This window comes from Equus przewalskii, chromosome 8 (assembly GCF_037783145.1).
Source record: "Equus przewalskii isolate Varuska chromosome 8, EquPr2, whole genome shotgun sequence".
Lineage (NCBI taxonomy): Eukaryota > Metazoa > Chordata > Mammalia > Perissodactyla > Equidae > Equus > Equus przewalskii.
In genome coordinates, this window is record NC_091838.1 from 51,680,453 (window position 1) to 51,701,600 (window position 21,148).

The 21,148-nt window shown below is 36.2% G+C and overlaps 1 long non-coding RNA gene across 3 annotated transcripts in view; it reads right to left on the minus strand.

The window, feature by feature from the left end:
* The window catches only part of LOC139085094 (uncharacterized), a 101,634-nt gene that overhangs the window by 66,507 nt on the left and 13,979 nt on the right, over positions 1–21,148 (minus strand). The window contains exons 2-4 of one of the 3 annotated variants that reach the window (XR_011543132.1): positions 17,247–17,323; positions 16,895–17,012; positions 7,659–8,234 (exon numbers count right to left, since the gene is read on the minus strand). This is a non-coding gene — a long non-coding RNA (uncharacterized lncRNA). Of the gene's footprint in view, positions 1–4,292; positions 6,223–7,658; positions 8,235–16,894; positions 17,013–17,246; positions 17,324–21,148 lie in introns of those variants that run through there. The other 2 variants (XR_011543131.1, XR_011543133.1) reach the window with 2 other exon arrangements.

Genomic DNA, 21,148 nt, shown 5'->3' on the forward strand with positions numbered 1-21,148 from the left:
GGAATGGATGTTAGCTCAGGGCCAGTCTTCCTCAGCAAAAAGAGGAGGATTGGAAGCAGTTAGCTCAAGGCTAATCTTCCTCAAAAAAAAAAAAAAAGAAGAAGAACGATCCTATTTAAAGAATATTGTTAAATAAACCAGAGGCAAAGATGTACGTAAAGAGATTATGTTTGGAAAATATGCTCCTGAAGGTCTCCAGATGATTAAAAGGAGGAGTGGGTGGGCTTCTTCCTCCCCTAGACTTCTCTAATGAGAAACATGCTGTTTTTAAGTTTCTAAGTAAGACTCCATTTGAGAAGGTAATCCCCCAGGGAAAACATGACCTACGGGGCTTTGATATAGCTGTTGACGCTATTTGGTGATATTTACAACTTGTCTGAACTTACTTCCAGGGCAAGAGGGAGCCTAAGCACTGACCCACAGCTAGAGTTTTAAGGGTGCACAGGGGACACTGTGAGGAAGAAGAAGAGTTCAGTGCCGACGGTTACTGCAGAGTCGACACATGCCTAAGGAGCCAAAGCAAAGGGAAGGACCCAAAACACTTAGCCGAGAGAAACGTATACACAGGTAGAAGTGCCAGAAGCCCCAAGAATACAGATCAGAACAGGAAGGCTAAGCACGGTGAGAGGAGGCACCGTCTGGACAGACACTCTGCAGCACTGAAGGATAGTTGCCTGTACTTTCTTTAGGCTGCTGCACCTCCAGCCCGTCTGCATTTGGAAAGGAGCTGTCCCGAGTGTGGAGAGCGTACACAATGCTACAGCAATAGCAATTCTGCTAATTGCCAAAAGAAACAAAGCATTTAGAAAAACTCTGTTGAATATAAGTGGCCCTCGTCACTCATTAACCAATGATATGCTGAGTGAAACAACTCATTTTGTTATAGTTCCAAAGTGCTTTGCAGAAGTGAAGAAAATGGTGTAATTGTTTATAATATTGTGATCCACGCAATACTAGGCATGAAGTGATTCTTCGTAACCTCCTGGAAAACAACTGAAATACCCAGTCATTGAACAGTACTATATGGAAGTGCCACAGAATTTGCCAGAGCTCTCAAGTGAAACTATTGTAAAATTTCATTTTCTTCCTACTTTTTGTCTCCCACCTCCATCCTCACCCAAAATGAGAATTGTGGAATATTTTGATTTCTTCCTTCTCTCTCTACTTTCACTCCCACATCAAGATTTTATTTCAGAGAATTTAATGCCTTCCTCTCTAGGTTATTATAAACAGTTCCCTTCCAGGATAGAGTTACTAACCCATGTTAACCATTCCCAGACATGGCAGTGTGTAGGTCCGTGCTCAGGATCCTAACCTGTGAACCCTGGGCCACCAAAGCAGAGCTCGCGAACTTAACTACTACGCCACTGGGCCCGCCCCCTGGTTCTGGTGTTTTGCTTGTTTATCTATTTTGGTTAGTGTCCTTTCATCATTATTTTCCCCAGGAAGCATACCTAACAATATATTCAGAACTCTGAAGTTTTATAACTATCTTTCTTTCACTCTCACAGGTAAGTGATATCTTGGTTCAGTCACTTCTCTGAGTACTGAGACGTTATTCCACTATCTTCCAGCTTCAAAGGTTGCAGATGAGAAGTCTGAAGCTTTTCATTTATGGATAACTTGCTATCTGCAAGATTTTTCTCTATTTCTTGGATTTCAAAATTATTTCCAGGATGTGTATTTGTCTTGTTTCATGTAATATGCCCGGAACACAGTAAATAAGCCTTTTCCCTTTGTTCTTTTATGTTAATCTTCCTTTTGATGTTTCAGGTCATTAGTTTGGTGATCAACGGTGACCATCCTTTTCTCCAATTTGTCTGAAAGAGGTTACATTGGGAAATTAAAAGTTAATTAAAAATTACATTTTTTAGTTATACTTGACTATTCTAAGTGCTACTATTATTTTTCTATTCTGATGATCATCATTTCCGTTCTAGAAACTATTTCTTTATGTGCACTTGTATTCTGACTGATATTTTTTCCTCTGCCTGCTGGGCCTCCTCAGGCAGAGGGGCTTGTTATTTTTCTTTCTTGGGCTCTTAGTTCCTAACCAAAATGTCTGGAGCAAGCCTCCTCAGTGTTCCCCTTCACTGGACCTCAGCTCCCTTGTTCTTCTTTTTCCTGGTCTTTGGAGGCCAAAGACCATCTCCTCAGGCAGATGGGTTGTTATTTTTCTTTCTTGGGCTCTTAGTTCCTAACCAAAATGTCTGGAGCAAGCCTCCTCAGTGTTCCCCTTCACTGGACCTCAGCTCCCTTGTTCTTCTTTTTCCTGGTCTTTGGAGGCCAAGGAAATTAGGCATACAGCCAGTGTCTAATTTCCCACAGGGGCCACAAATTGTTACAGGCTATCTTCTTTCCAGAATGTATTGCCTGACAATACTTGGCCGTTGTATTAACTATCTATTGCCACATTACAATATTACCACAAATTTAGCAGCTTAAAACAACATGCAATTATTATCTCATTGTTTCTTTGGGTAGGAATTCAGGAATGGCCCAAATAAGTCTTTTGCAAGACTGTAATCAAGGTTTCCACCACTACTGGGTTCTCATCTGGGCTCAATTGGGAAAGGGTCTGCTTCTAAACACTTTGCTTGTTGGCAGTATTTAGTTCCTTGTAGGCTGCTAAACTGAGGGCCTCAGTTTCATGCTGGCTTTTGGCCTAAAGGTTCCCTCAGCTTCTTACTGTCTGGTCCACTCTATGTGGCAGCTTACAACATGGCGGGTTGCCTCACCAAAACTGTGAGTGAAGGAGAAATATCTCCTCTCAAGAAAGGCATTGCAATCTTATATAACATGGTCACGTATGCATAATCAGGTACGTCCTGCCACTTTTGCTATATTCTATATGGCTAAAAGCAAGTCACAGGTCCTGCCCACACTCAAGGGAAGGGAATCACATAAGGGCATGAACACCATGCATGGGGATAATGGTAGCCACCATAAAGTCTATCCACTACAGACCTATATATGTCCTGAGAAGGAGAAAGCCACTCAGTTTCCTCTGTTTGGATTCCAAACAAGATAATCCATTTGTGTCCCAAGACATCTTTGGACTCTGTCTCATAAAGCCTACTACTGTTTAAGGTAGGAGAGTTATAAAGAATGGGCTTGGTTGCAGAGAGGAAGAGAGCAGCATTCAGGCAGCCATCTTCCCAGAATTCCCAGTCCTATCAAATTTTTCCATGGAATAGCTATCCTCCATCCCTGTTGCCTCCAATTTAGATGAATCCACAATCAGATTTGGACTGGGTTGCTAAAACAGCCTCCAAAGTGATGTTCCTGACTTTAGGCAGAAAGTATTCCAATTGGTCCCCAACATTACTAGAGCAGTTTTTCTGAAATCCAAAATTTATTTTGTTCTTCCTCCTTTAAAATCCTTAAGTGACTTCTCATTACTTTTAAGACAAAATCCAAATTCCTTAACACTGCTCACAAAGCCATGCATGCTTTAATTTTTCCAACCTAGCCTCTCTCTGCTCTCCCAGTCTATATGGTTCAGATACAGTAAGCTTCCTTCCTTCATTTCCCTGACTTTCTCACTACATCATGTCATCACCTGCAGACCTTTCTATGTCCTACTCTCTCTGCCTAAGATACTTTCTCTTTGCCCAGAAACTTTCACTCATCTTTCATGTCACTTTAAACATTAATGCTTTGAAGAAACCTTCCTGACCCAACAAGTCCAGTGTAGACTCCTCCTTACATGAATCTTTTGTCCTGCCCTGGCCCCATACTTCCCTTGTCATATAGTCGACTCCACATGTGAGAGGGGTATTTTCTACAATGAATTAAGATATTTTACTGTTATGGTGGGCTCTCCTGCTACACTGTAAATTCTACAAGAGAAGGATCCAATTTTATTTCTCTATCAACTATCAACTTGTATGCAAGCAACAAACACACTCAGGCTAACTTAATCAAAAAAGGAAATTATCGAAGGGACATGAATTAGTCCACAACATTGAAGGAAAAACTGAGGACCCATGACAGAAAGGATAGGTTGAACATGGTAGCAACAGTGAGCTAGAAGGTAGAAATGAATGAGCAGTAGTAAGACCATGTCATACAGAAGAATCGGTGCTATTTTCTATCTTTGCATCATCTGCTTAAGGTTTGAATTCTCAAGAGACAGTCCTATTGGACTAGTTGAGGCACGTCTAAGGCCACTAGAGGTCATTCACCCATAGATTAGTAGACATGCAATAAATATTTGTAGAACGAATGAATGGCCATCTGAAGTAGACTAAACTGAGTGGAGTTAGCCATATACCAGTTATAAAGGAAGATTTGGAAATTTTTTAAACCACTTTATTGAGGTATGATTGACATGTAAAAAGCTGTACATATTTAATGTATACAACTCAATGAGTTTTGGATAAGTATACACCTGCGAAACCATCACCACCATCAAGATGACAAACATATCTATCACCTCCCAAAGTTTCTTCCCATCCCATCCTCTTTATTATTATTTGTGTGTGTATGTATATGTGCACATGGTATGAACACTTAACATAAGATCTACCCTCTTAGAAGAGTTTAAGTATACAATACAGTATTTTAGCTATAGGCACTATGCTGTATAGTAGATCTCCAGAACTTATCTTGTGTAACCGAAACTTTATACCCTTTGCACATCACCTCCCCATTTCCCCCTACCCCTAGCCCATGGCAATTGCCATGCTACTCTCTGCTTCTATGAGTTTGACTACTTTAGATTCCACATATAAGTGAGGTCACACAGTATTTGTCTTGCTGTGTCTGGCTTATTTCACTTGGTATAACGTCCTCCAGTTCTGTCCGTGTTGTCAGAAACAGCAGGATTTCCTTCTTTTTTTAAGTCTGAATAATATTCCATTGTATATATGAGATTTCTTTATCTATTCATCTGTTAATGGACATTTAGCTTGTTTCTGTATCTTGCTTATTGTGAATAATGCTGCAATGAACATGGGATTGCAGGTATCTTTTCAAGATCATGATTTCAATTCCTTTGAATAAATACCCTAAAATGGGATTGCTGGATCATATGGTAGTTCTATTTTTAATTTTGGGGAGAACGTCCATGTTGTTTTCCATAATGCTTACCAATTTATTTTCTTACCAACAGTGTACCAGGATTCCCTTTACTCCATATCCTCCTTAACATTTGTTATTTTTTTGTTTTTTAATGCTAGCCATCCAAACAGATGTGAAGAGACACGTCATTGTGGTTTTGATTTGCATTTCTCTGATGATTAGTGATGTTGAGCACTTTGTCATATACCTGTTTGCCATCTGTATGTCCTCTTTAGGGAATGTCTATTCAGGCCCTTTGCTCATTTTTTAAATTGGGCTATTTGTTTTTTTGCTATTGAGTTGGAAGAATTTCTTATATATTTTGGATATTAACTTCTTATCAGATAGATGATTTGCAAATATTTTCTCCCACTCTGTAGGTTGCCTTTTAATTTTGTTGATTGTTTCCTTGTTGTGCAGAAGTTTTTTAGTTTGGTGCAGTCTCATTTTTTTAGTTTTGCTTTTGCTGTTTGTGCTTTTGGTGTCAGATCCAAAAAATTCATTGCTAAGATCAATGCCAAAGTTGTCTTACCCTGTGTTTTTTTCCAGTTTCAGATCTTGCATTTAAGTTTTCAATATATTTTGAGTTGAATTTGGTGTATGATGTGAGATAGGGGTCCAATTTCACTCTTTTGCACGTGGATATCCAGTTCTCCCAGCATCATTTATTGAAGAGACTATTCTGCTCCCACTTTGTATTCTTGGTGCACTTGCCAAAGATGAGCTGACAGTATATGTGGGGGTTTATTTCTGGGCTCTCAATTCTGTTCCATTGGTCTATGTATCTGTTTTTATGTCAGTATCATATTCTTTTGATTACTGAAGCTTTGCAATATGTTTTGAAATTAGGAAGTGTGATGCCTCCAGTTTTGCTCTTCTTGCTCAACATTGCTTTGGCTAAGATCTGGAAATTGACACTGGGGTATCTTTACATACTTTATAAATTCCTAAATATAAGTCAAGCTATCCATATTATCCAAAATGTCCATGTTCATTAGAAGAAGTATATTAAAGTGCTTAAGGAATTTAACTGGAGCAAGTCTGTGTGGTTTCAAATCTTGACTTCGGCACTTAATAACTATGTGGCCTTGAGAAGTTTCTGACCTTCTTTGTGACTTAGTATCTTTATCTTCCAAAAGAGATAACAGTACTTTCTTCCTAAGGTCGTCGTAAAGAATAAAAGAGTTATTACATATCAATGGTGTAGAACATTGCTTGGCATATAGTACGGGCTACATGATTCCTATCTTCATACATCTTCATACTTAATTTTACCCACTCATATATCAACATACCTGTTGTCCAAGGTAAAGAATCCCAGGGTTATGCAAACATACACACCTGAACTGTGACTGACCTGACTATTAGCGTTAAGATTCTGTACCCAAAGATGACAAACCCAGGTAAGCAGCTCCACTGAAAGAATCATCTCTTAATGAGACTTATTTCTGTTGGTGATATATATTAACAATTCCCAAAAAACTGTATAGACAGCTTACATAGAAATAGTTGCTTCTCATCAATAACCTTGGTGCAGGAAAAATTGTACTCTTAAATGAAATACTGTAATGATAGGCTACTCACTTAAAAGAGAAAAATTGACACCCACTAGAGGCAAATTTAAAAAGGCTTTTACTTCTTCAGCTAAATGCTCAGCATACATTGGTTTCCTTTATGTGATAAGCCAAGGCCAGGATGCAGTGGAAATATCACTGGCAAAAAGTAATTTGCGTTCTCATTGGCAATATTCTGCAGAAGTTACATGGCACTTCCCTGGGAAGCCCTCTGGACCTCTACAAGCATAAGAAGTGTTTGTTTTTTCTTTCTTGAGACTTAATTGACAATACAATTACTGTTTCGTATTTCCGGATTCACAATGAATTCCAAAGATAGGACGTTTTCTTCTGGCTTAATGAGTAGCATTAGACATCATTTTTGAAGAAATGGTCATAACTGATACATGAATGTTTAAACTAATGCACATTTCTCAAACTTTTTTGTATATGCAACAGAAAATTTTGTCAAACATAATCTGACTTGGTATCCCTATATATTTAATGGACAAAAGGAAGGTGGCTCTGATTGAAGTGGGAGTGCAGACCACTCTGGCCCTTGGTCCTCAGGGTCCCCTTTGCTCAAGCCCCTGCACTCTTATCCCATTGACACTTGAACAGTACTAGGCAGACAACTGTGTGCTCTGCTAAACAAAGTTTTACTCCAGAGAGCACTGGATTAAAAGCACTGACCTAGAGTAGAAAGGCCATGCTTGGAGGGTTGTACCATTATATGAAAATGGGCAACTCAAAGACCTAGTTTTCTCATCTGAATAGGTATCCCACAAAGTCTGGAAACAATCTCCCCTATAAAACATTCAGTAAAACCCACACCACTCACTAAAGGTTTTGTTTAACAGAATTCTTTAGGCAATGGTCTTCAAATTTTTTGTTCATTGATTCTAAAATAAATTTCAAGTGACCATGAACCCTTCGAACATTTTTAGGTTTACATCAGACATTTTTCCTTATGCTTTTTTTTCGTTATGCATAAATACTTTTAAAACATAATTTCTGACAAATGTAAGTATTGACATTTTAAAATAGAAGTACTACTTCATTTGTTTATTGTATCTAATAGAAATATACCAGCAGTTTGATACCTACCATCATCCACTAAAAAATAAAATAAAATAAAATGATCTTCTTTAACATTGAAGGCAGTGGTAGGAAAAGAATGCAAAATACATCTCAGCATATTTTCAGACAGACCCGCATTATGAGAGAATACACACTCAGGGAAGACAAGGTTTGGAAGTGAATTAATTTAAAAATATCTATGTCGGGGCTGGCCCCGTGGCCGAGTGGTTAGGTTCACGTGCTCTGCTGCAGGCGGCCCAGTGTTTCGTTGGTTCGAATCCTGGGCGCGGACATGGCACTGTTCATCGGGCCACACTGAGGCGGCGTCCCACATGCCACTGCTAGAAGGACCCACAACAAAGAATATACAACTATGTACCGGGGGGCTTTGGGGAGAAAAAGGAAAAAAATAAAATCTTTAAAAAGAAAAAAAAGAATATCTATGTCCTCTTTGAGCAAGAGGCAAAGAAGTCAGCCAACACCTGGGACATAAGTATAAATCCTTCTTTTCTTCCTTCTTCCCTTTCTTTATTTTTCCTGCAAAAGTAAAATACGTTGTACGTACAATTTTCAATCTTAGAGTTTCCACATGATATTATTTCAGGTTAAGTATTCTTCAAAGATATCTTAATTATTTTACATTATTCTACCATTATTGTATACTATTATCTATTTCTTTATCAATCTTAAACATTAATTTAGTAGTCAGTCAGGGATTCGGGCAGAGCTTATATTCAGATTTTGGAGTATATAATTTCCAGGTCTCCTATGGCTCTGAACTTTATTATCTGCCACTTTGAGCTGTTAAGGTTGTGGCTTCTTACCATCTGAACTGAGGAACTGTGGATCCTCCCCAGGCAAGAAAGCTACAAAGTTGGAGTTCTTGTCCAATGCATTCATTCTAGAATAAATATTTCTCGAGTTGCTCCCCACCATGGATGATTTCTGGTGCCTTCAAATGGTTGTTTTAGTATTTTTGCCCATGTTTCACAATTGTTTGTGGAGGAATCTCCTGACCTTTTCCTGCCACCATTATGAAAATCTTGCTCAAGTGAGTATGATTTATCAAAAAATCTTTGCTAATTTGATAAATTGAAACTTTTTTTTTTTGGTGAGGAAGATTGGCCTTGAGCTAACATCTGTTGCCAGTCTTCCTCTTTTTGCTTAAGATTGTCCCTGAGCTAGTATCTGTGCCAATCCTTCTTTATTTTATATGTGGGACGCTGCCACAGCTTGAGGAGCAGTGTGTGTGCCCATGCCCACGATCCAAACCTGCAAACCCCAGACCGCCAAAGTGGAGCCCACGAACTTAACCACTACACCACCAGGCTAGCCCCTAAACTTATTGCTTTTTTTAGTATAGTTCAGGTTACTAGTGTGATTGAGCATTTTCTGTATGTTTATTGGCTATTTGTATTTCACCGCTTGTTAATTACCTGCTTATTTCTTTTGCCTATTTCTAAATTCTGGAATCTTATACTTTTCCCTGTTGATTTAGAAGAGTTCTTATTACTCAAATATTATCACTGCCAAAATTCTTTGAAAATATACTTCCCTGTTATTAATTTTAGTTACCCTTAAATTTTGTTTACGACATGATTAACATATAAATTACTTTTAAAGGAGTAACATCTCTACAAATTTCAATCTTCTTATCTAAGAGCACAGTTCATCTTTCCATTTATTCGAATTGGTATTTGTCTATCCTGTCAATAGAGTGAATTTTAATATGGGTCTCATTTATTACATTTTTAATGTTTTCCTTTATTGATACTGCTAGATATTTTCATAACGTATTTTTTCATTACAACTTTTAACTATTGTTATGTTAAAGAAAACCTATCCCCTACCCCATCACCAAATTTTATCATTTTACCAAAGTTATTTATAAGTATCACCTCACTTAATTCTCAAAACAACAATATTACATGTTATTATTGTCCACATTTTATATGAAATATTTCAGCCATATATGAGCTTAAAAATGTATGGATTATAATATAATGAATACCCATGTACACACAATCTACTTAAGAAATAGAACATTAAACTGTGAATCTATTTCTTGATATCGTTTCTCTCGTTGCCCACAGTTAGCTACGCATTTGAAGTTAGTATATATCATTCCCATAAATGTATGTCTATTTATAACATGCATATAGGGTCATAAAGATATATAATATTGTTTTTTCATCTTTAGATGCATATATAAATGGTACCATGCTGTGTATATCCATCTGTCTTTTTAATTTAATATTACACTTTCACATTTTTCCATGGTGAAACCTGTATCTCTAGTTCACTCCCTTAAGCTGCTCTATAATATTCCTTTGTATAAATGTATTGTATCTTATTTATAGTCTCATTTTTATGAGCTTGTAGGTTATTATAAATCTAAACAGTTGCAAATATCTATGTACATTTTTCTATTTGTCTCTTTGTGCACAAGTGCTAGGGTTTTTCTATGACACAGCCCTAGAATTGCTGGGGTTTAAAATAGGCACATCTTCAACATTACAAGATATTGAAAAATGACTATCCGATAGTGACTAATTTACACTCCTACTGATAGTGTTTGTGTGTTTCCATTTCTCTACATGTTTGTCCATGCTTGGTACTCTCAGAATTTAACTTTTGCCGTTCTGATAAGTGTTAATGAATATCACACCTTTATAATTTGTATCTTCCTAATTCCTGGTGATGTTGTAGATCTTTTCCAATGTTTATTATGCATTTCCACCTATTTTTTCATCTATTAATTGACTTTAATGCACTTTTCCCCATATTATACTAGGTTCTTTATCTTTTCTTTATTGATTTCTAGTAGTTTGTTATATTCTCAAGATAAAAATTCTTTTTTGATTTTTTGTATTGAAAACATTGGGGGTTTTATTTTGACATTCAGCTGTTTTGAATTTTAAAGGGGTAAATTTTATCATTTTTTCTTTGAGATCTGTGTTTTTGGTTTCTACTTTAAGAAATTTTTTATCACAAAGTTCTGTAAATATTAACTAGTATTTTCTTTTGGTGATTTAAAATTTTTTATTTTTGTAATTAGGTTTTTTATCTCTCTGAAATTTATGTATTTGTGTGAGATAAGTGAGAAAATATTATTTTTGCATTCAAATAACTATTTTTCCAGGTACCATTTATTAAATAATCCACCGATTTTACATAACACCTGTCATATGTGAAATATCCATATATGTATGGCTCTGCTTCTTGTCTTTATCTTGTGTTTCATTGGTATTTTTTTTCTATCTGTGCAAACAACACACTAAATAAGTTATATGGCTTTATAGTAAGTCATTTAATCAGTCAAGGAAGTACCCTTTGCCTTTTTCTTTTTCAAAATTATCTCAGTTTTTCTTGGTCTTTTATTCTTCTTCACTAATTTGTAGACTCAGCTTATCAATGTCCACGAAAAATACCCAGATGTGATTTTAAATGTAATCTCACTGCATTTTTAGATTAATTTAGGAGTAATTAACACATTTTTCAGATTGGATTTTTCCTTTCATGGTATCGCTACTTTGTATCTTTCAATGATGTTTCATATTTTCTCCCTAAATATCTGTCGTATCTTTAGTTACAGCTATTCTTAGCTGCCTCATGCTTCATTCATTCATTCGTTTCACAAACATACACAGAGTATTAATGATGTTGCAAACATTTCTCTTAGATGTTTGGAAACATCAGTAGAGGAAAAAAAAAAACAACTTTGTCCTAAGAACACAGACAATAACATAACAAAGTAGATCAACAAATAAATGATGGGAGCTTTGTTCCCATGTGGCTGAATAAGTTTCTAACCAACTGGCCTTCTCAAACATAACAACTATAAACTCTTGACAACAGCTGAACTGAACTACTTGAAGGCTCTGAAGAGAGAAAACAAGAATGTAGGTTCTGAAGGAGAGTCAAAACTTGAAAAACAAACTGACACAGGATGAGTTTCCTGTTTTTGTACCCTTTATCTTGAGGGCAAACTGAAACAGACTGCCAATGGCTCCATATGGCACAGGCAAAACACTGATAGGGAATCCACAAGCATTTTAGCTTGAAGAAGCAGGAGACAGAATTTGGGGGCAACCACAGTTGCTAGAAAGTAACGAGGAGAATACTGGAAGGGAAAGAGCCAGAGAGAGGAGATTCAAATTTGTGAACAACTCTCTCCAAATCTCTGTCTGATCTCTGAGTCATATACATGCAGGACAGGTTGCAAGCAGCCCAGCAAGGGGAAAAAAATAACTGGATCAAGACTTGAGTTGCTGATAATGCCTGTATTTGTAGTTTTACTAAGTAAATTGCCTACCAAAACAGAAATATAAACATTTTCTTCAGAGGAATATAACAGAATCTACAGCCTCATAACATCTACACTATGAAGTTAGTGAACATATGAAGAACTCATTTTCTCAAAAGAAAACACAGTCAATGGAGGTCAGCCTTGAAATTATCCAAATGTTCAAAGCGGCAGACAATAATTTTAAAGCAATGATTACAACTATGTTTAATAAGGTAAAGGAAAATATCCTTGTGATGAAAAAAAAATAAGAACTCTAAATACAGAAATTTTTTTTAATCTGTAAGAAAATCAAATTGGAATTGTAGATTAAATATCCAAAACTGAAAAAAATATTAACTGGATGGTTGTAACAGCATAATGGAGAAAACTGAAGAATGAGTCTTTGAACTTGAAAGTATGTCAATAGAAGTCATTTAACCAAAGAACACAGAGAAAAAAATATTGACAAAAAAATGAACAAAGCGCCTGTGGGACAATATCAAAAGTTTGAATATATGTGCAAATGGAGTCCAAAAATGCAAGGAGAAAGAGAACAGAGTAGATGAAATATTTGAATAAATAATGACCAAAACCTTCCCAAATTTTGTGAAAGCCATACATTATAGACACAGGAAGCTCAGTGAACCCAAGCCGTCAAAATGAAGAAACTCGTTTGAAAACCAATAATAAAGAGAAAATCTTGAAAGAAGCAAGAGAAAAATGACACATTATATAAAGGAAAACAACAATTTGAGTGATCTCTGTCTTCTCATTAGAAAAGAAAATAATCAGAGGCAATGGAACCATATCTTTAATAAATTTAATAAAAAATTTAAATACAAAAAACATGGTTAATCTATAACTCTATATCCAGTGGACGTAATTTTTCCCAGAATGAAGAAGAAATAAAAACATTTTCAAATAAAAGAAAACTACAAAATTCTGTCATGAGCACACCTGCAATATAAGAAATTCTAAAGGAAGTGTTTGGTATGAAAGGAAATGATACCAGATGAAAGCTTGTGTTTTTAGGAAAGAATAAAGAGCATCAAAAATGGTAATTATCGGAGGGCTGGCCCAGTGGCGTAGTGTTAAATTTGCATGCTCTGCTTCAGCGGCAGGGGGTTCGCAGGTTAGGATTCTGGGTGCAGACCTAGCACCACTCATCAAGCCATACTGTGGTGGCATCCCACATAAAATAGAGGAAGATTGCCACAGATGTTGGCTCAGTGACAATCTTCCTCAACCAAAAAGAGGAGGATTGGCAACAGATGTTAGCTCAGGGCCAATCTTCCTCACACACACACACATAAAAAAGTAACTGTCTGAATAAATATTTTTAAAAAATTATTTTATTTTTCATTTAATTTCTTTAAAGTACGTAAGACTGATTATAGCTAAAACTATAGCGTTGTCTTGTGGAGGTTATAATGTATGTTAATGTAATATACATGATAATTATAACTTAAAGGACTAGGTGTTTAATAGACCTGTATGATTCCAGTATGTATTCCTATATATATTTTATGTGAAGTAGCCCAATGTGAATTCTAAGTAGACTGTGAATAGAGAAGAATGTATATTTTAATCCCTAGAGTAAACACTTAAAATATGCAAAGAATCATAACTAAAAAGCCAATAGATAAATTAAAATAGAAATCTTAAAGATATTCTAATAATCCAAAAGGAGTCAGAAATCAGTAACAGGAGAACAAAAAACAGAGGACACAAAGAGAAAACAAATAATAAAATAGTAGACCCAAATCCAACCACATCAACAATTGCATTAAATTTTAATGGCATAAACTTTCCAATATAAAGCAGAAATTATCAGAATGAAGAAAAAGTATGATTCAGCTATATGTTGTGTAAAAGAGATATACTTTAACTATAAAGACAGATAGATTGAAAGTAAATAGATGGAAAAAGGTATACCACGCAAATAGTAAACACAAAAAGTCTGGAGTGGATAAATTATTAACAAATAAATGATGTATTACATTAGAAGATAAGTACTATGTACATAAAAAAATTAGAGCAAAGTGTGGGTATTAAGAGTATGCACAGGTTATAATTTCAAATGGATTCGTCAAGGTAGACTTCATTGAAAAGGAAACATTTAATTATCAACAGAAGAAGCTTTGCATGGTCATGAAGTTAGAAGCAATCAAGCCCAGTCTCATAAACTAGTTACAGTGCTAACACTGCTGCCGCCATTGATGGTGTTTTGATGACTGACCTCCAGGCAGCTCCTCAGTCATTGTATAATTAATTCTGTTCCTTGTATCATTCACTCTGAGCCTTGTGTCATTCACATGCCCTTCCCTGGTTGTTCCAAAAAGCATAGAGAAGAAACTGGGTCCATTATCTCAAGTCGTGGGAGAGAGGGACCTGGAATTATTCCTCCACCAAGACTATAAGCAATGATGAAGAGGTAATTCATCCAACAGAAAACTGATTGGGATGGGGTAAATGGAATGTATGCTGTTACCTTAAAAAATGCTCAAAAGTTACTAGAGATTTTCTTCCCCTTTGAATTCAATTTGAGAGACTATTTTGAACACATGCTACATGGCACGTACCTTGCTAGATGTGGTGGATAAGAATATGGATAAGAAGATAACTCTCCTCAAGGGCAGCTATTCAAATAAGTAACTATAATATTTTGTGATAGATATTATGAAAGCTTATTTAAAGTGAATGAGGACATAAATGGAATACCTGGGAAGGTAAAATAAAACTAGCAATTAGATAGGTCATGAAGCATGTACAGGGACATGTCAGACAGACAAAAGAGGAAAAGTGGATTGAAGGCAAATGTTGGGAGATGAGAAAGAGTAGAGCATGTTCAGTGCATAGAGAGCAGCCCAAAAGAACATTAACACAAGGTTTGTACTGTGAGACAAGACTAGACAGCTAAGATGAAGATGAAGGGGAAGAATGTTAAAATGCTAAGGAATTTGGTATTGCATAGACATATAATGCATTTAAGTATAGCAGTGCCATGGTCAGGTCAATGCTTTATTATATCTCTGGAAACCATCTAAAGGATGAGTGGGTAAAAATGCAAATACTGAAGAAAGAGAAACTAGTACGGAGGCTTTCGTCATGATCTAAACAGATGGGTCCCAAAATAATGAATGGGAGTAGGATGCATATTTGAAAAAATGTTTCTTAGCTAGAGTTAACATGAAAATTATGAAAAGGAAGGTACAAAAAACTCTATAAATCAAAATGCAAGAATCTGAATTTCCCTTTTTGAGCAAAAGAAGGGACAGTGTTGCTTTTCAGTGAAATAAGAAAGGCGAAAAGAAAAACAGATTTAGGTTTAGAGACGCTAGAAATAAGAATAAGTACAAATGGGAATTTAACAGGGGAATAATAAATTTAAAGGGGAACAGACAAAACTATATTATTCAAAATAAATTTTCAGAACTACCATTTAGCCATTTGAAAAAAAAAACCTGACATTATATCTCATGTTTTATATAAAAATTAAGTCCCGATGGATCAAAGATTTAAATTTATAAAAATTTAAGAAATAAAATTAGCTAGGTAGAAAAGAGGTGGATATTTTTATTATCTTGAAGTAGACAAGACCTTTCCTACAAAAACACAAAGAAAAATCAAACCATAAGAACAGGCAAAGTCAAAAGGAGAAAGGCACATGAGAGAAAATGTAATGCATATGAAAAAGGTTGCCCTCTCATCACGTAGAGTCTCAGAAACCAGTTTTAAAACATGAAAGCAAACATTTTCAAAGGAAAAAGAGAAAATCATGCCTCCAGTCTAGAACCATTGGAGAGTAAGGAAAGTAGTGAGGAGAACTATTTGCCAAATTCCAGACTTGTTGCTAGTTCTAACTTTGGCATCATTTTATGCTCCTTCCTACCTTTCATGTGTCACAGAAAACGCCCTGGGAGAGTAAGCAAAAGGGACGCCAAATCAGAGGCCATCAAAGAGGAGTAAGAATTGATGGTTTTCTTTAACTGTATGGTCTTTTTGATATCTGTATCTGAATTTCCCTTCCAGATTCTGGGAGGAAAGAAGGACAGCTAGTGAGGCTGGTCCCTATTTAGGAAAATGTAGAGAACAACTCATGGAAACTCAGATGCTGAGAGACATATCAAATAGATCCAAACAGATCTTCTGGCTACACTATAAAATATCTTAAAAATGTAACAGTGATGGGTATAGAAATTATAGCATTCCTTGTCTCTAATCTTTGGGGAAACATTAGCTATGGTGAGCAGAGAAACTGCAAACTAGAACAGTTATTACCCAGGGTAATTTGGGAGATGGTACTCTTGTTGGATTGTCAAATTAGGGTGCAAAGCCTAGCTGTATTTTGGATTAAATTGCCCTAGACTTTCACCTGATTGCAAACTATTGAATAGAAATTGGCCTGGCATGAGTTATAATGTCCTTAGGATATTTGTTTTCAGGCAGGATAGACTGGGCTGGTCTAGAGTAAGAAATACACCTCAGAATCTCTGTTTATTTTTCATTGAAGTCACAGTCTAACACAGGTCAGGCAGCTCTCTTGAGCAGATCCCCTCTAAGTGGTAACTCAGGGACCAAAGGTGCTTCTATCTTTTAGTACGTCTGAAAAAATGTGCAAGGTTAACACTGAAGGGGAATATCGGAATAGGGAATTGTGCAGTATTGTTTTAAGGGCTGGTCTAAAACTGTTTTACGCTATTTCTGCTTACATTCCATTGACCTGAACTAAGTCACACAGCCGTAATCTAATTTCAGGGAGCATAACATATGCAATTGTCTTATCTGCCCAAAAAGAGAAAACAGTGTGTTCAACACATAGCATAGTCTCAGCCCTAGCCCAAATTCTGATCAACCAAATCTCTGTCACTATTCCTCTTTCTTCCTCTCATATATCAAACAAACTCACATCAACCTCCTCTCCAGAGATAGTAATCTGATATGCCTCCATTCACTGCATCCATCTCAGGACCAGGATCACTGTCCTGTCCTTCAGGTTCATATGTGGCTCCTCATGGGCAAGAGATCTGCGAACCAAAAAGACAAGTTATCTGCCCCCCCCACCTCACCTCCAAACACAGGATGTCTACAATAAATATTCTGAATCGAGAAGGGGAAGAACAGGAGATACATAGCAGTCAATGTAATTGTGAAATACCATTGCACAGATGCTGTGAAAGTCTCACACCTGAGGTGAAGGTAGGGTAGGGAGGAAAAAGTTGCTGTACTAGGCCTTATTTCTACTATCTGGGAAGAATTACCTTGTCATTTCTTCTCTGTAGCCCCAGGCTATGACCTCTTGGAACCTCCTCCTTGTCATTACTCTCCTTAGCCACATCTGAAAAGAATTGGGAAAACATGCCCTTTTTGGATGTGGGAATACAAGAATGCATGTTAGTATTTGAATTTAAAATAAAGACTTTTTTTAACAGTGCATTGTGGTTTCCTTGACCATACAATTCCCTCAAAAACTTTGTAGACTTCTGATCTATTTGCTTCATCCGGTTTCTCGTTGACAGAACTCATACCCAAATTTATTTCCTAAAAATAATATTCAAAGTTATTTTACATGGCTACTTCCTCCACCCTCATACCTCTTTCCTAATCAACTTAATGGTGGTTGTTATTGGATTCTTTGAGCAAAAAGGGTCAAGTCACACCCTACTCTAATTTTTGCCCCAAGTCCATTTATTCAACTGGAAAGTTTTTCTTACTGTGCGTTGTCACTCAAAGTCTTTTAGTTCAACCTCTACAAGTGGTTTGGTTTTCCAACCCTAAAAGACCTTGAATTCCTGGACTCTTGTTCTTTTTTGCTTGCAAGCAGACTAATTCTTCCCTGAGCTTGTTGTTTCTTGGTAACACTTCGTGAAATGCAACTGATAATAGAAAACACACGTTAGCGCTGTGAAACATTTCAACATCTAACTGGAAATGATCAGTAGGTATGTAATCTTCCTTCTAAGTTAGAGTAGGCAGTGGTTTTTAGCAAAGCTTTTGCCATATTCCCAGCCTTAAGTATCAGTTTCCTCACCACATGCCATTTACCTTAAGGCTTCATATTTTCAGATTTTCTTGGAGCAGCATCTCATTTAAAGGTAACAATTTCTGGATTAGAGTAAGTAACATAAGCTCCTTTAAACCCATCCCCAAACCCTCAGTGGCTTAATAAACATACTTACTATTAATCATTAAATCTTAATAATGTAATAAAATTACTCTTTCCATATGAAAAATCTTTCCTTCATTCCCATTGATCTCAGGGGGGCAGAAATGATCAAAACAGAGCTTAGGATGTGGTAACTGCTCAAAAAACTAGCTGTTACTATTATTATTGTTGTTATTACTAATACTAGCAGTCACAGAGAGTCACAAAACCAGACAGAAGTCATTTAGAGAGCAATAAACAAAGAGTAGGCAATATTTTGAAGAGAGTATTAGACCAGAGATCCAGTTTATTAGTTTGCTAGGGCTGCCATAACAAAGGATCACAAACTGGCTGGGAGGAGGAATCTGTTCCATGCCTCTCAGCTAGCTTCCGGTATTTTGCTGGAAATCCTTCACATTCTTTGACTTGTAAAAGCATCACCCGGATCTCTGCCTTCATCTTCATGTGACGTTCTCCCTGTGTGCGTGTCTGTCTCCAAACTTCTCCTTTTTAAAAGGACACCAGTCATATTGGATTAGTACCAATCCTAATGACCTCATTTTAACTTGATTACCTCTGTAAAGATCCTATCTCCAAATAAGGTCACATTTTGAAGTACTGGGAGGTTGGGATTTCAACATGTGAATTTGAGGGAGACACAATTCAACCCATAACATATAATAACCCATTAATAAGTAATATTTTTATTGAAGTATTTCTTACGTTACATATTTACATAGTGCCTAAGGTTCTCATCAGTCTCTTCATGAACAAGATCTAGATATTAATGTTAGGAACTAAATGTGCATTCTTTACTCTTTACTGGGCATGATTATGCCTAAGTTAATGCATAGCAAACTGCTGTATTACAGTGATCTCAAGAAATCTTTCTGTTGCTTCCTATTTCCCTGAATTCAAGATACCCTCTGTTTTCTGAATATAGCAATAAATAATTAGATATAACAGAACAGGGAAAACCAGGTGAGAAGAATATACCTTTAAAAAGGTTGTCTTAAAGTAGGTTTCTTTCCGTGTTACAGCTACGTAAAAACTATGGTGTCTTCTATTGCAAAATTGTTTCACACTGTTAAAAAAGAAGCCATGGTAGGCTTAAATAAATATGAAAAGAATGAGACTGAGGAAAAATCATTGAGGCATTCATTTAATTAAAATCAATACCTTCATCATTTTCTGTGTTTATTGATATTTTATATCGTTATTTACTTGAGTAAGGGGAACCTTCCATATCATTTACAATGCGGCGAGCCATAAACCTATAGCTATACTAAAGAAACATTAAGGCATGTTTTCGGTCACAGATATTGCCAAATAAACTGTTATTGCAATCAGATTGTTTTATTGAAACTATAGAAGTACATACAGAAATAACAGTTGTTGGTAAAAGGTTGAAAGATATGATTCTGTTTGCTTGTTCTTATTCTAAATTACACACTTGCTTGTGTTTACTCTGACTAAAGTGCCATCATGAAAGAAAGCAGGGTTGGCCCGAGGCCAAATATCTGAGTAGTCAATATTTAACTTGGGTTCCCTTTTGCTCAGCTTTCTGCTCTTCTCATCTTATGATCATCTGCCTTCCCTGGAACACAGTTATTAAATATTGTCATCTTGTTTCCGGCTGCAACTTGTCTTTCTATCTCCAGCCTTTAGAAGAGACGTGGCACATTACAAATACTGAGGAAGTATATTTGACTGAATATATGAATGAATCAAGCAATCAGTGAGTGAATTGTAGGCCCAAATCCTACTTTGTAGTCCAACTGGCACTGTCTTCTTGCTGTTGAAAATACAAAATCGATTCCCCTTTCCTTATTTTTTACTCCTTTTAGTGTTTCCAGTTCATCCAGTTATAAAAATGTAAAATTATAATTGTAATAATTAACATTAGAGTATAAATGATTGGCTCTCACAAAGTTATTTGCTTTTAATTTAAATAAATCTCTATTTTGTAGCATTTCAGCCACTGTGGTAAGACAATAACTAGACTGTGACCAGGTCTATTTTATGACTAGTAGCAAAAATTTTGAAAAAATTAAAAGAGAAAAATTTACTTTTTCCAAGTAACAAAGTTAGTTCCGAGAATACATAGGCACATAGCAGACTCACAATGTACATCTACTTACTGATTGATGAGAGAAGGTGATATTTCAAACACTGGGATGGTATCCTAAATACGAAAGTCTGGGTTTTGTTACATTTCATTGGAACAGAGATTTTTACCTCATCATTAAAAAAAAAAAAGGGCACTACTCAATATTTCCTGATAGTCTCTTCTAAGTAGTCCACGCAGATGACATTAAATTTTATCACAGAGGATCAGGGAGCAGTGTCTCCCCATTGCAGACATCAGTAGTGGACAGTTTCCTGCCAGCCTGGGAAAACAGGGTAACAGGATGTTGTGTGGCATGTGACAGTGCATATCCTTTACAGGAAATGCGGACTTAAAAGTTAAGCCCAAACTGGGTTTGGAATATAATTGAAACACAAACTATTATTGGTCAATATATTTTGGTTTGGAAATTCAAACTTTACATTACCAAGGAAATATTTAAACAAAATTTTGTAGCCATATGTACAAAAACCCTCTGGTCTGAAGTCCTGAACTAAGTGACTGATCCTAAATGTTTCAAAATTTCCTTCTGCCAAATATTCTAATGAGCATCTATCTATCTTGTGAAAATCCTAAGGTAATACTGTGTATTAAATTAAACTAGGGCTCTATTTCCCACAACTGCCAAAAACATGATAAAAGTTCACGTTCTCTTTATCCAGACATCTGGATTGGGACTTCTCAGTGAAACTTGTTCCAAAGACACGATTGTTTGGATCTTTCCTGTATAGAGTTCTTCAACATATTAGACATGAAAAAGTAATAAGGGACATACATTTAAAATCTGACAAATTTGCAACATTATCAAGTATATTTTCAAGGTCCGTCTAGGCGTGTAAGTACTACACAAAACAAATATTTAGACAAAGCTCCTACTATGTAGAAATTCA